Raw genomic sequence first — 17,040 nt, forward strand, 5'->3', positions numbered from 1 at the left:
GGAGGAGGAAACAACAATAACAATAATGGAGGAAGAGGTCCCCTTGGAGGAGGAAATAGAGATGGGGATAATTCATTTGGGTTTCCCATTGTTAATGAGGATTCCCGAGCCACCATGAAAAACATATCACCATCTGTCCTCCCTAACTTCCATGGGTTAAGGACTGAGGACCCTGAAACATTCTTATTTGAGTTTGAAGTGGTGTGTCAAACTTATGACTACCTGGATGACTCCCAGAAACTCAAATTGTTCCCTTCAACACTGAAGGATCAAGCCTTGAAATGGTTCATGGGGTTACTCACTCAATCCATTAGGACTTGGGATGAAATGAAACAGACATTTTTGGATAGGTATTTGGACTATTCTATGCCTACTAATCACAAGGACGAGGTTTTTAAAATGATACAAAAAGAAGATGAGAGCTTAGAAGATTTACTTGAGAGATTTCAATATAACTTGAAAAGAGCAAAGATGAGTACCTTGGATGAAGAGACCTTAAAAGCCCTCTTATTAAAAGCCATTAGGGATGAATGGATAGATATCTTAAACATGATGGGGAAAGGGGATATTTCTCAACTTTCACTCAATGATATAGCAGAACTTTGTATCCATCTCTCAAGAGGCAAATCAAAAACTCAAAAAGGGCCTAGAGATCCTTCTCTCCTTAGGGCAAATAAATCTGCAACAGGATCAGTGAGTAGGGCTGAAATCGACAGTATGCTTGATGAATTTAAAACTGAAATCTTAGGGAGTCTTAGTGAACAACTTGATACCCTTAAGATTCACAATAAACAAAAAGCAGAAGCTGAGGCTTTGGCTATCTTTTGCCCGAAGTGTAGAAAGAAACATGCTTTAAGGGAATGTCCCTTAGATGCACACGTTGTAGAAACATGTGTAATTTGCTCAGAAGCTCATGAGACCAAGGATTGTCCTTCAATTCCTGGCCTCAAAGCAGTCTTTCAAGAGGATCCAGATACACTTGAATCTCTCTGTTTTATTGCAAGGAGACCTTGGCAAGGACAACAGAATCAAGGGTTTAACAACTCTATGAATTCTCAATCCCAACCAAATTGGAATCCTTGGCAACAACCTTGGCCTCAACCTCAAAATGCTTTTCAAGCATGGATGCAAAGCATGCAAAATCCTTATGGGAGATTTGCTCAATTCTATCAATATCCTCCATCATTTCAGAATCAGCAAGCTCCACAACTTCCAAATCAAGGTCAACAACTATCATTGCCATACCCTCAACAACAACAACCTCCTCCACAAAATCAAAATTCTCAACTATCACTTCAATCCCACAAGAAATCAAATCAACTTCCCTCTCAGCCATTACCCAATCCAAATAATAGGAATCTTCAAAATGCTTACATGATGGAAGGTCAACCATTCCCTACCTATATGGTTGTTCCTCTCAATGAAGTACAACTCAGATCAGGTAGAATCTTAGATCAACCTTCTACAAGTGTTCAACAACCAAGCATTTCTGAGGAAGAATCTCTCAAAGTCAATAAAGGTTCTGAAGTATCACTTCAAAACCAAAATATCCAAAAAGAAAAAGAAAAAGAATCAACCTCTATAACTCCCATAGTTGAGCAACCTACACCTTTAGCTACACCTCCTTTTCCTGAAAGATTGCAAATTGACAAAGGGGTGGAAAAGCGAATATGGGTGCCTGACTATAGTTTTCTAGATGAATTGAAGAATGTCTGTATCAAGATCCCCTTGTTACAAGCCATTAAAGAAATTCCCATTCTAGCGAAGACAATAAAGGAGTTGAGTTTGAAGAAAACAGGAAAAAGAACCAGAGATACTAAAAGGATACATCTAGTTGGAAAAATTGCAGACATAATGATGGGTAAGATTACCATGCAAAAATATGTGGATCCGGGTAGCCCTATTGTCAAAACTCATATTAATGGGGTTGAAATCCCAAATACTTTGATTGACTTAGGAGCCGCGATCAACATCATGAGTAGACAGACCATGGATCAGTTAAAGCTTCCTAACCTTCTCTTTACACCTACTTTACTGCAACTTGCAGATAGATCAATCATTAAACCTGATGGTGTATTGGAAGATATTCCAGTCTCTCTAGATTCTTGGGAATATCCAGTTGATTTTATGATTTTAACTCCCAAGAACAATCTAGGAGGACATCCTCTTATTTTAGGAAGACCTTGGCTGGCCACAGCTGATGCTTTCATAAGTTGTAGGTCTGGGGACATGTATATATCCGATGGTAATTCCACCAAGAAATTCAACTTGTATCCTCCAGCAAAGGCAATAACAGAAATAGGAGAAGATGAGTGGGTTGATGATGAGGATACTATTCAACCTGTTCTAACCATCTCTGAAATCAGTGAGGATAGTCAAATTCTAAATACATTAGAAAATTTTGAAATACCTTTAGAATATGACTCTACACAGTTTCAGTTAGATGCAGACATTGAATATCTTTCATCTAGACAGATGTCTCTCTTCTCAATGGAAGAGTTTGGTAGTTCTACAATTGAAATCCTTCCAGGAAAAACATTGAACATTAACAAAAACTTGGGAAGACCACAACAAGAAGAATTAACTAAACTGTTGCAAAAACATTCCACTGCCTTTGCATGGGAATACACTGACATGAAAGGAATCGATCCTAAGACTTGTATTCATCACATCTATATTGAAGAAAACAGCAGACCTATTAGGCAACCACAAAGAAGGATGAATCCAAACCTTAGGGAAATCGTGAAAGAAGAACTCCAGAAATTGCTCAAGGTAAACTTCATTTACCCCATTTCAGATAGCCAATGGGTTTCTCCCTTGGTTATAGTACCCAAAAAGAATGGTAAATGGAGAGTTTGCATTGATTATCGAGAATTGAACAAGGCAACCTTAAAGGATCATTTCCCTCTACCTTTTATTGATCAGGTACTAGACACTTTAGCAGGTAAAAAGTATTTCTCATTCTTGGATGGTTTTAGTGGGTATAATCAAATTCAGGTAGCACCTGAAGATCAAGACAAAACCACATTTACTTGTCCTTGGGGAACTTTTGCCTACCGAGTACTCCCTTTTGGATTGTGCAATGCACCCGCTACATTTCAAAGGGCTGTACTAGGAATCTTTTCAGATCTGATTCATGATTGTGTAGAGGTATACATGGACGATTTCACAGTTTATGGTAATACATTTGAAGAAGCTTTGGAAAATTTGGAAAAAGTACTGGTAAGATGTAAGGAAACAAATCTTTCTTTAAGTCATGAAAAGTGTTTTATGATGTTTACTGAAGGGATTGTTTTAGGACATCATATTTCAGAAGATGGGATTAAGGTTGATAGATCCAAAGTTGAAGTCATCTCTAAGTTACCTGTTCCAAATTGCCAGAAGGATGTTAGAAGTTTTCTTGGGTTTACTGGGTATTACAGAAGATTTATTGAAAACTTCACTAAGATAGCATCCCCTCTTTTCAAATTGCTTACCAAGGACTGTGAGTTCAAATGGGATCCTAAGTGTCAATCTGCCTTTGAAGCTTTAAAGACTAGAATATCTGAAGCACCCATATTAAGGGGGCCAAATTGGAAACTCCCTTTCCACATTTCTACTGATGCTTCAGATACAGCTCTAGGAGCTGTTTTGGGACAAAAGGATTTGATCCCTTATGCCATTTATTACACAAGTAAGAATTTGACTCCCACTGAGTTAAATTATACTGTTACAGAAAAAGAGTTCTTAGCTGTGGTACATGCAATCAACAAGTTTAGACACTACATAACCGGTTATGAAACCTTTGTCCATACTGATCACTCTGCCATAAGATATTTAATGAACAAACCTGTCACTAATGGTAGAGTTACAAGATGGCTTTTACTTTTACAAGAATTCAACATTACTGTGTTAGATAGACCTGGAAAACAAAACACAATAGCTGATTTCTTGTCTAGAATCCAAAACACTAATGAAGATTCTCCAGTAGAAGATAAGTTTCCAGATGAATACTTGTTTGCAGTGACTACCAAGACTCCTTGGTATGCAGATATGGCTAATTATCTTGTTACAGGGAAGCTTCCTCTACACTTATTTCCTAATGAGAAAAGGAAAATCATTCAGGAGAGTGCACATTATTCTTGGATTTCTAATGAATTGTTCAAAACAGGGCCAGATTGTATAATCAGAAGGTGTGTTCGGGAAGATGAAATGCCTGACATCCTTAAGGCATGTCATGATGAACCATGCGGCGGGCACTTTACTGACAAGAGGACAGCCTATAAAATCCTTTCTCTAGGATATTATTGGCCTTCTCTCTTTAAAGATGCAAAACAGTATGTTAAAAGGTGTGACAGCTGCCAAAGAGTTGGGAAACCAACTCCTTCAAATGAAATGCCTCTACAACCTCAGGTATGCATCGAACCCTTTGAGAAATGGGCTCTAGATTTCGTTGGACCAATTAATCCACCATCAAAGCAAAAGAAGTGTATACTGGTTTGTACTGATTATGTTACTAAGTGGGTAGAAGCCAAGGCATTGCCTTCTGCCACTGAAAATTCAGTTGTTCAATTTCTTTTTGAGGATATTTTCACTCGTTTTGGTGTCCCAAGGGAAATTGTAACAGATCAGGGCAGCCAGTTTGCATCTAAATTGATGGAGAAGCTGATGGAGGAATATAAGATCAAGCACAGAACATATACTCCCTACCATCCGCAATCCAATGGCCAAGTGGAATCTACCAATAAAGTTCTTGAAGGCATTATCACCAAGATTGTTCATCTTCATAGAAGAGATTGGGCGGAAAGGCTCCCTGAAGCCTTATGGGCCTATAGAACTACATGGAAGAACACAACAGGACATTCTCCCTATGAACTTTTTTATGGGAAGGAAGTCCTGCTCCCCATTGAGTTCCAAATCAAGACCTTCAAGATGGCAGTCCAATTGGGAATGAGCCTCTCAGAAGCTCAAAGACACAGAATGGACCAGCTAAATGAGCTAGATGAAATAAGACAAGATGCAATTCTAAGGACCGATCTAGTTCAGCACCAAAGATCTAAATGGCATGATCGTCATATCAAAGAAAGAAAGTTTCAGAAAGGAGATTGGGCTCTATTATTTGATTCAAAGTTCAAAGACTTCAAAGGAAAGTTTCAAACTCATTGGCTTGGGCCATATGAGATTGATGAAGTCTTTAGCAATGGAGCAGTTAGAGTGAAAACTATTGATGAATTTCATACTCGTCTTATTGTGAATGGCCATCGCTTGAAAATCTACCAAAAGCCATTCTCAAAAGAAGAGTTTGTCAAGTTGTTTAAAGAAGATTCTGCAATCAGGTTGGTGGAGAAGGATTCTTCTCCTCCATCAGCCTAATCTTTGGTTTTTGAAAAAAAAAAAAAAAAAAAAAAAAGAAGAAAAATAAATAAATGTATGAGCCTGAAAACCAATCTCTGATTGGCAGTCTCATGCAGAAAACCTGAGGTGAAAATCAGGGTCACCTGACATCTCATGTTTTCCAAAAAAAATCTCTCTCTCTTCCATCTCATTTCATCCACCTCATTCACCATCTCATTCATTTAATCACTCTCACTTCACCTCATTTCTTTCCATCCATCCATCCATTCATTACATTTCATTCCATCAATAAAGTCATTTTTTTAGATAACTGAAGTTGTTTTGTGCAGCCGGAGGGTATCACTGCAGTTTCCGCAGCTGTTTGGCAATTCTGCAGCCATTCAGTCATTCCGCAGCTCTCTGCACCTGCATAAAAAAAAACACAGTCTGTTTGAAAAGAAATTTACAGTTCAGAAGTCATCAACAATAAGTGGAAAAGAGTCATGCAACAGCAATAAAACAATGAAGGGTTAGTGGAAAATAATCAAAGGCAATCCAAGTGCGGATCTGAGGTATGATCTAAATCCTACACTGACGGTTATCTCATTTTGCAAAATTTCCGGGGTTATGTTTTTTGCCATTTAATGTAATGATTACCAGTTTTTCCCACCATACGACCAAAAATCCACGAATACCCCACACTTATCGGTCATGATCCTCACGATTTTGAAACTCAATTGCGGCTGCTCCTCCATTAAGATTTTCGTACCTAAGTGACGTAGACTACTGTACTACGTCTCTCTAAGTCATAATCCCGCAGCCAAGTGTGAACCTATGACCGAAACCTAAGGACCTAACCGTTTCTACCCATCATTTCATAACCCTCATACTCTCGTATCATTCCATTCACGCTGTTTCATTTCCACAGTTCCCTTATTCCGCTGTGCTCACTACGCTGCTACCTTAGCCATACTCTGTTTTACGTCTTCCTCTCTGCTAATTCTGATTATCAGTGTTACGGCTGTTACAGTAGAACCGTAAATTTACTGTGTTAAGGCCACTGTTGAAGCCGTGTAACCTTTTTTCCAAAAGATTTAGAACAGAGCCGTAAATCTATTGTGTTAAGGCCACTGTTGAAGCCGTGTAACCTTTTTTTCCAAAAGTTTTAGAACAGAGCCATAGAGCCAATGGGTAAACTCTTGAGAGCAGAACCAGAGGGTTCAAAATTTCTGGAGGGATATCCTCAAGTTAAGGAGGCTTTACAGAAAGCAAACTGGCTCCAATGCATCCAGAAATTCAGAGGTTACCACAAAGAGGTTACGAAGGCCTTTGCACGTTCCTTCAGAGACAAAGACAATCAAGTGGAGATAGGGGACCTGAAGTTTACAGTCACTGAGAGCAGTATAGCACAGGCCACTTCACTCCCACAAACTGGAGAAATATGGTTTAAAAACCGATCAGTACAAGACCAACAGTGGAAGCAAATCTTAAAGAATCCAGGTATGGATACCAGCATTTTTACAAAAGGGATTCATGTTACTTATGTCAAGGAAGAATGGACAACTCTACTTTTATTAGTGCAAAAATTCTTTACTTGTGAGGGAAGGTTTGAAATTTTATATGTTTACCATGCCAAAGTCATGATGCATTTCTTAGGAGATGATATTAACCTTCCATATTTTCTACTCTCAAGTCTTAGAAAAATGTGTTCAATTGTCCAAAGGAACCCAAGAAACATTGAATCACATCTATATCATCATGGTCTTGTTAAGATGCTAGTTGAGGAACAGTTGAAAGCAAAAAGAGATACCTGGGAGAGATTTCTTGTGAGAAACCATTTTGAAGAAGCAGGAGAAACCTCTGTGCCTAGAAAGAGTAGAAGAAAAAGAAAAGAGGCTACCCCTGAAACTGTTGACCAAGAGGAAACTGTACAAGAACAGATTGAAGAAGAAACTGATGTACATCATTCTGAACATGAAATTGATCCTGAGCCTGCTGTGGACACTGATCAAACAGCTCAAAGAGTCATCACAGAAACCCTTTCAGAACTTTCCCAAGAAATTGCTCAAACGAGAAAAGCGAGTAGGAAGAAACAAAAGAAAGATAAAGGAAAAGCTGTAGCCCAAGAAACTTACGCTACTCCTGAGAACTCTAGTGAAGAAGATACTCAGCCCTTAGCACAAAGAATGGCCAAACTCCATGAAACTGCCCTTTCCAAAAAGGTGGAAAAACAAAAGCAAAAGGCACAAAAAGAAAAATAGAACATCACCACCGTGAGAAGAAGCAGCAGGTTACAAAGAAAAGTGGGGGCCACAAAGGGTAAAAAGTCACTCATCATTGACTTGAGCACACCTGAAAAGGTTGCTACAAGTCCTGACTTTGAGAAAAGCCCTTCACACGCTGAGTATGTTGAGACCAGTCCTCCACGTGAGGAAAGTCCTTTTGAGCATGAACCTGAATATGAACATGGATCTGAATTTCAGTATGAGCCTAGTCCTAAGAAGTCACCTGAGGTTGACCCTGATCAACATAAAGTTTATAATTACCTGGAGACGCTAGAACAAGCAGCTGCTGGTCCAAGCACTGCTCAATCTTTGGAGCAGCAAGTCCAATCACTGAAACAGGAAATATTTGAGCTGGAGGTACTAAATCGCCACATCAAACAAGAAAATGAAAAACTGAAGATACAGAGCAATGTGGACAAGATGGTCCAAGATAACGCCATGCTTCATATGGGCCTGTGGAAAAAGGAAAACAAAAAGCTCAAGAAGAGATGCAGGAAATTGAACAGAGCTTTGATTAATCTAAAATCCAGGTGTTTGATGAAAAGACCAAGAATCAATGTGGCCACACAGAGAAAGAAGAGAAGGCTGGATGTCTTAGCAGAGGCATCTCAGCGGGTGGACTGAACAATATTTTTGATTGCATGAGGACATGAAATACCCTCGGAGTGGGGGTATGTAGAGCCTCTACTTTACACTTGATTATCCATCATTACCTACAGTTTTCCCTCATTCATCTCTCTCTTTTGCCTCATTTTCCTTGCAAACCAACCCAGATCATTACATTAGATGACTTTAAGCATGATTAAGGAATTTTGCTAATGTGTGACTGTTTTGTTTAGATTTTGACATATTTACAGGAATTCCGCAGCCATCTGATGATTCCGCAGCCTTTTTGTTAATCTCAAGGTTCCACGTGTCATTTTGCCAAACGAGCCACATGGGCACTTAGGAATCAAGGTGCTCGAGGTTCTTGTGCTGTTAGTTCGGTCAGCCACATCATCTGTACCTCCAGTTAACGAGGGTCAAGTTACGGTCAACAAAGGCAGCTTAACGGTGATGCGTAAGCTGTTGGGTCACGTCAGTTCAAACGGTGATTTGTCCGTCTTACGCAGGCTGTGGGGGACATAATCCAACTCTGGATTCAATGCCCATAACGACCAGAACCTCCAGCTGATCCACGAGGCTTATGACGTGTTATTGAACCTTAATTACGTATGACAGTTAGTTTATTTTTCAGTTTTAGCTGTACGCATTAGGCTATCTTTCAGATGCCTATAAAAACTTGCGTCTGCGTATGCTTATGGTTACTTTTTAGTTGCTGTGTTTTATGAACTTGTTATCATTTTAGTGCATTCCAAGACTCTGTTTTAATAATGCTGTTCTAGCACTCTTGACTGTAATTTTCTACACATGGAGTAATAGAAGCAGTGCTGTTTTGAAGTTTTCAATACCTTGAGTCTTCTTTGGGTTATATGAATGGAGGGCCCCTGTTCATGTTAGCCCTTGTATAGTATTTAATGTTCGGCATTTCCTTATTTTCCATTCAGCATTTCTTTTCTTGAAACATGTACAGTTTAATTCACTTTCATTGTTATTTCATTTGCAGCATTCATTTTGACTGATCAGTATTGTTCTTTTGCAGGTTTTTAACCCGGGATTGTTTTTGTGTTTATGTATTTGCTTTATATCTAGTGGTAGTTTCAGTTGACAGATTCAAAGTTGCTGCCTTTACTTTATTTTCATAGCTGATTTTTAGTTTAATTTCTCAAAGTTGTCTGCTAACATATGAATGGTCTCTTTATCACAAATTGTTTATCTTTTAGAGATCAGAATACTAATAACTTACAGCTGGCTTTGAGTACTTTTTAGACTAATCTTTAACTACTTTCTAATCGTGTTTTACACAGTACTATGTGTTAGAAGCAGAGAGTTAGAAAGAGCAAAACATTATAACTAGTCTTTAAAGTAGATTTTTCTCATTTTTGATCACTTTTCTAACTCATCTTTAGCTACTTCCTAATCGTGTTTTACACAGTACTATGTGTTAGAAGCAGGGAGTTAGGAAGAGATAAACATTATCATTGGTTTTTAAAGTGATTTTCTTACTTTTTATTTGCATCAGCATGAATGGTGTCTAATGCCATTAAAAAGTGGTTCTTTGCTTTCAAGTCATTTCAAGTTATTTATTTCTTTCAAGCTTTTCCTTTTTCAGCAAGTAGTTAGAAACCACTAATCACACACTCTCACTCATCTAGAACTCACCTTACACACACTATCACTCATCTGTTTATAAATCACCACTCCATCTTAGGAAGATAAATTAACCACAAACAACACCCCAAACGACAAAAAGCTCTAAGAGGTTGCTTAAGTACATATAGTACACCTTCACTTCATCAGCTTACGAGCCCTGGGTTGACAATTAATGACATCAATTTAGGAACACTAAATTGACTAAACACTAGCCAATACAACATTACGGTGATTTTCATCTAAATGAGTTAAATGTGCAAAGTGTTCTCCGTCTACAGAGGTAGAAGGTAATAATTTGATATCTAGCTTGAGCATGGGTTTTCACATTCAATAGGTAATATGAATTCCAAACCATAAACAAGTTGGAAAGGAGTAAAACTGGTCGATGTTTTTACAGTAGTACGGTAAGCCCACAATGTTGAAAAGAGCATAGAATGATAGTTTCCTTTATGCGTACCAACTATCCATTTAATCATATTGGTTAAAACTTTATTGAAAGCTTCGACATGACCATTAGCTTGTGGATAATACGGAGTAGAGATATCATGGCGAAGGCCGAGTTGTGTGGATAGTTCGACCATCATAAAGTAATGAAAATGACTACCATTGTCTATAACAATAGCTTATGGGACACCGAACCGAGCAATTACATGATTGAAAATGAAAATGGTTGCAGTTTTGTCGTCTTCAAGTAAAGTAATTGACTACAAGGATAATGTATCCATGCCCCCTAACTGAATGAGGGTTACACATGATGAATTCGATGCCCCATTTGGCAAAAGGACCAACAACAATGATAGGGTGAAGAGGAGTTGGAGGTGCTCGCATTTTGTGATCATAGATTTGGAAATTATGGCATTTGTGGACTGTAGTAATGCAGTATTTAAACATTGATGACCAAAAATAACCAAGATGTAATATCTTTTGGGTAGTTGCATATCCAGACATGTGGCCGCCACATGTTCCAGAGTGACATTAATTTAAAGTTTTTTCGGCTTCTTGAAAAGTTAAACAACGTCAGAATACAGAATAAGAACCATGATGGTAAAGAGTGTTGCCAACAATATTGTATTGTTGGGATTGGTATCGAATTCGCCGATGATCAGTTTTGGATAACTCAGGCCTAAATTTTTTTGTTTGGAGATATACAATGATGTCTACATACCACGAATCTAATGTACTAATAAGAAAGAGAGATTTGTCAACAAAAGAATCTTCTGCTACAGTTTCTATATCATTATGGGGAAAGTCACACAATAGTTCAGTGAAAATCAAGGATTTCTTTGATTTGGATTTTTCAAATTCCAAATCAAACTCTTGTAAAATAACTATCCACTTTTAGTATTTGCCCCCTAGCAATTGTTTCATGAGAATGTACACCATAGGGTTACAATTCAAAATGACAGTTGTTTTTCGAAGAAGTATATAGTGACGGAATCGTTGAACATCTTGCACAACTTCCAAGGCTAGCTCCTCCACATGTGCGTATTTAATCTCATTTTTAGTGAAACTCGTACTCAAATAATAAATCACATTTTCACTGCTAAAATCATCCTCTTGGACTAACACCATGCCAATGGTGGCATCAGATGCAGCTAAGTACAGAAAGTAGTCTCGATGATAATCGGGTGGATGCAGTAATGACGCATTGGTTAGTGCATGTTTTAATTCATCAAAAGCTTTATCAGCAAGCTCGTCCCAGAAAAATGGAATACCCTTTTTCAACAGTCGAGTAAAACCCTGGGTTAGTTTAGCATAATTGTGGATGAATCTACGTAAAATGTTTTCCTTCCATTGTAAACTTTGGAGTTGAGTAATGTGAGAAGGAGCAGGAAAATTCAAAATTGCCTCCACCTTCAGGGGATCGACATGAATGCATTCCTTTGAAATGATGAAACCTAGAATCCGCCTTGATTGTACACAAAAAGCACATTTGTGTGGATTCAAGCGAATATTGTAATGCTTGCACCTAATGAAAATTTCTTTTAAGTGCAATGGGTGATCCTGCCATTTCATAGAATGAGTCGGTAGGTCATCTAAATAAGGTTGAACAATATGCTTGATATCGTGGAAAGCATAAGACGTTGCTCACTGAAAAGTTGCGCCAACATTTTTTAGGCCAAATGGGAGCTTGTGATAAGCAAAATTTCCCCATGGGCATATAAATGTAGTTTTATATTGATCAGCAGGGAGTATGTTTATTTGATTGTAGCTAGAAAATCCATCCATAAATGAAAAAATTTCTTTTCCGGCACAGTCATCGATAATTTTTTCGATATGCGGAGTTGGATAATTGTCCTCAGGACAAGCTTTATTGATATCTCGGTAATCAACACATACTAAAATAGTTCCTTGCTTTTTATCAAAGAGAACAATATTTGATAGCCAATTAGTTAAAGGAATGGGGTAAATAAAACCTGCTTTCAGCAATTTTTCAACTTCAGTTTTCATGGCGGCAACCTTTCGTGGATGTATACGATGTAATCGTTATCTAATTGGCTTAACATCCGGATAAGTTTTTATTTCATGTACAACAATGCTAGGGTCAATTCCTAGCATCTCTTCATAGGATGAGGCAAAAACTGTCACGAAATTCCTGAAATAGGGCTTTGTAAGTTGAAATCTCTTCTAACAAACAAGAATCTCCTATATGAATATTTTCAGTTATTCTGGGTTTCACTAAGATATCTATAGGTATCGTTGCTGATATGTTTCCCAAATTCTATTCAGAATTGGAAGAAAGGGTAGATATTGGACATTGAGAGTCACTAAGGGTCTCAGATGAAAACACAGATGAAAAAATATTGTTAATTTTTTCAAAGGATGGCAAGAAATTTGAACGATGATGAGTATTGTCCCATGGAATTTCATCCAAAGTCATGACTTCCATAATCCCTTCATTAGTTAAAAAATCGGTGTTAAAAGGATTAGGCATAGAGATTGGTTCTAAGCATGACAAATGAGAATATTCATCAATGATTGTATTCAATCGATCATTATCAAATGTTGATGAGTTGGAAAAAGACTGAATTGCCTCATGGGCTAACTCAAAAGGGCCACGAGGCATTTCATCACCATATAAGATCATTGCCGATTCTAAAGGTACTTTCTAGGGATCTCCTAATTCGAAAGTACTTGATGTAATCATGTTAATATGGGCATCATAATGAGGAAAATTGGGTGGAGGAAACGCGAAAGTTCCCATCAAAGATGAATCTTTGAGCATGCCAACACCAAATTCCTCATACAGAGTGGTTGATTTTCCAACAAATGGGATACTACTAGTGGAATTAGGGTCTAAGGTATAGTAGGATAATTGATCTACTTTCAAAATTCTTCCTTTGTGAAGAAACATAATCATCCTAAAAAATGACGAGACTACTTCTGCCATGGCATAAGTCCATCTTCGACCAACCGAAGTGTTATATTCAAGTTGAGAATCAACAACATCAACACCTATTGCAATTGTTTTGCCCTCTTATTCAATTGGTAAATCATTTAAAAGTCCATACGAATGGAAACATCTTACATCGAAGGCCTTCAATGTCATGGGAGATTGATTGATTGTTAGAGAACCCAAGGCTTTTCAACATGCAATGGACATAATGCATGTCGATGCTCCTTCGTCAATCATTGTTCGAAAAACTTTTCAAGTTTTGATGTGAACTGGTAACTGAAAAGCCAGTTGGTGCGGGAGACACGGGACATGAATTTCGAGATCGAAAAAAATCAAATGGGAGTCTTCAGGATCTACCGCTCCTATAGCTGACAATAATAATTTCCTTTGTGTTGGAAAAGTTTGCAGCACTTCAAGGGCAGACATGGCCGAAGTTGACATAGCCAGATCTTTGACGATGTTATATTTTTGGGCGGCCCTTGCATGAGAATTAAAAGATGACTTACGAAGCATACCATTAGGAGGTAGACAAATTATCATATCTAGGTTTGGTTTTTCAATATATAATGGTTCAGAAGAAGGAGGAGTAGATGTGGAAGTTTGACCAGGTGAACTGGAGTCATCTCCATCTTCAACATGACTCTTTAATGTGTAATGTTTGGATCTCATTGCTACCATAAATCTGGAAGACGTCATCATGATATCTTCTGATGCAGATGAGGAGGATTGGTCATGAGAAAACATTTTACTGTCTTGTGGAGGAAACAAATCCTTCAAAACAGTAGGTGTGGGTGAACTTTTGATGAATTTGGAAACTTCAGCCCGATGAGGGCACTCCTTCGTGTAATGGTCTTCCTCACAAATTAAGCAAGGATATTGAGGTTTCCTCTTTTCATCCGATGGTTCATTCTTGTTTGATTTTTCCTTAGAACAATTTTCTTGTTTAGGTTTTCCTTTTCCCTTTTTCTTATTTCCGTATTGCTTACCCTTGTCAGTATATGACTCTATGAAGTTAATTTCCAAAGTAATTTCTGGAGGATGATCTTCGTCAGGTGAATTAGATAGAGCCAAAACCTGAACTTTCTTAGAATTTTTCTTTCTATTCTTATATTTTTGGCTCATAGAACCAATCATGCCATCTGCGGCATGTGATCCTCGAAGAGGTGGATTATTTGGTGTAGATCGAGGTAAATCTGAGATCTTTTCATACAAAGTACCAGACTGAGTATAAACAAGATCAAGGTATTGAGCACGAGCAGTTACCTACTCTTTAATTACAATGCCCCCTTTGGCCACATCTTCAGTTATTACTGGTAAAAGAGATTTTATGAACGATTCGGCCAAAAGATGGTCTAGAATGTAAAATTTAACTAAGCGACATCTTCGTCTCCATTCGTGAATGTGATATGAGATATGGGTTAATGTTGATTTCTTTAAAGAAGTTGAAAGTTCATTTCCATTATCATACCGAATGGGCAGCTAAAAATGTGTCAAAAAGGTTGTAGTAAGGGCGTTAAACATGTTGAAGGAAGTGCATGACAGTTCTACATACCATTTGGCTGCCGAACTAGTTAACGTGCATTAAAAAATCATAATCTAATAGAATTATCATTTAATGAGTTGGACACGCACCAAAGATTATAGGTCATAACATGGTTGGATGGATCTTCACTCGACTTACCTACGAACTTCAGAATATCACTGGGAAACTTAGTAGGAAGCCAGCCAAATTGGTAAATAAAGAAGTGGATCGTTAGTTAACTGAGAAAGGTCAGGCAAATCCAAATTTGGAATGAAGGGAAACAGATGATTAGGGTCCTACGATGGATATTAATAACTCTGACGGATGAGTCTCATACTGGGAGGAGGATATCCAGGATATCCTAGGATAGCCTGAGCAGTTGGAATCTACATACCTCCTAGGTATCCAGGATGAGACATATTGTATTGCAGTTGAATAGGTTGTTGAAACGCATGACTTGGGTATGGTTGATTCTGAAATGGGAGACTCTGACCCATTTGACCTTGAATGAACTGTCCTTGAACGGGTTGGATTTGCAAGGATTGACCTTGGAGAAATTGAGTTTGAAAAGGTGGACCCTGAACAAACTGACTCAGGGGTAAAACTCAAAAAGGTAGTCCTTGAAGTGGCACTTGAATACATGGGATGCTTGATTGTACAATAGGTATTTGAGGTGTTGACAGAATCATAGGAATAGATTGAACACCAGATGCTTGAGGTAAATACTGAACTAGGGATTGCATAGTAACCTGTGACATAAGAGGGACCATTACGTGTGACACTCTTGTAATGGGAGTTTGAGGCGAACCCGAACCTGGGTTTTGAATAGTCGTTAGTATGCTGGACTGCACCAAGGTTTGATGAGTACTCGGGACAGGCTACCTAAGTGGTTGCTAGGTAGGTGTCGAGGGGTTAGCCTGAATGGTTGGTTGGACTTGAAAAGGAATTTGTTGTATAGGTTGTCCAAGAGGTTGGCCAGGTTGATAAAAAGGCACTTTAGAAGAAACAAGAATTGACTATTGAGAAGGGTTCTAGTTTGTATTCAATTCAGGGGAAGGCATTCCAACGATGGGTTGAGGCATAACAGGTTAACCAAAACCAGTTTGTGTCATTTGAGCATAATTAAAGTAACTTTCGACAGGGGGTTTCCCCCTAGCTGCAGGGTAATGCCTTCCAAAAGGTTTTCCTCTCAGCAGAGGATATGATGGTTTCCCCCCAGGCAGATAATAACCACCTATTGGGTTAGCTTTTGGGTTACCAACATTACTAGAAATCTTATTAATATATTTTTTAGATGTCAAACCTTCATTGGTAGGGTTAATTACACCAGTTGACATGTTTGAAGATGAGTTCGAGGAAGAACCTCCTGAATAAGCTCATGCGAGAGAGTGATATCCAGGTGATAAAAATCCACCATACAATGTTGACTCCAGAGAAGTAGAAAACATGGATGTATCTGGTGTGGTACTTCTAGCATTCATTGTAGACTAGTCAAACACTGGTATGGTAGAATAAGGGGTCGTGTATTGCGGAATCCCTCGTCCTAAAAATTTCAAGGGTGTGAAATACCAAGGGTTAGGGTGAAGAGATCGAAATAAAAGTTCTGAGATATCTACAGGTCCAATGGTAGAAACTATATGTTCTTCCTCCTCGTCCGAAACAATCTATTCAATGGAAATGAGACCGGGAGGGAGACTATTAGTAATAATGAGTTGAACAAGTGGTGAAAGTGGAGGATCCAGAATATGTGTTGTCGTAGATGTATGAATTTTGGGCTCGGAAATATCAAACTTAGGTTCGTCAATATCTAGTTCAGAAACAGGGTTTCTATCCAAAAGTTCTCCAGTATCTGTTTCAGTTTGAACGAGATCAGTAATTTGTAAATTGGTTGCTACTGAGTGTGATGTTAAATTTTGAGTTTGATCAAATTCATTTTCTGTTACTTCAAGGCCTAAAATAGTAGATATTATCAATTGATTAACCTCAGTGCCTCTTACATCAAAATCTATAATAGTAGAAGTTTCAATTTCTGTTGCAGTTCTAGTTTTAGATGACTTATATTTTTCTGCTTTAATCTTTTTTAACTAACTTGGTGTATACTTAGGGAGATCCTCAAGTATCGTACGTGATTGTCTTGGTAGTTCCGCTACAATGAAAAATTTTCAATTGATCAATTACACAATATCTAAATTAAACTTGAAGTCTCTAAAAAGTAAAAACAACACAAAAAGTAACACACACTAAAAATCTAGGAGTTCAAACCATACAAC

The sequence above is a fragment of the Pinus tabuliformis genome, chromosome 7 (genome assembly GCF_031772625.1).
Source record: "Pinus tabuliformis cultivar Carrire ecotype Pingquan chromosome 7, CPIR1, whole genome shotgun sequence".
Lineage (NCBI taxonomy): Eukaryota > Viridiplantae > Streptophyta > Pinopsida > Pinales > Pinaceae > Pinus > Pinus tabuliformis.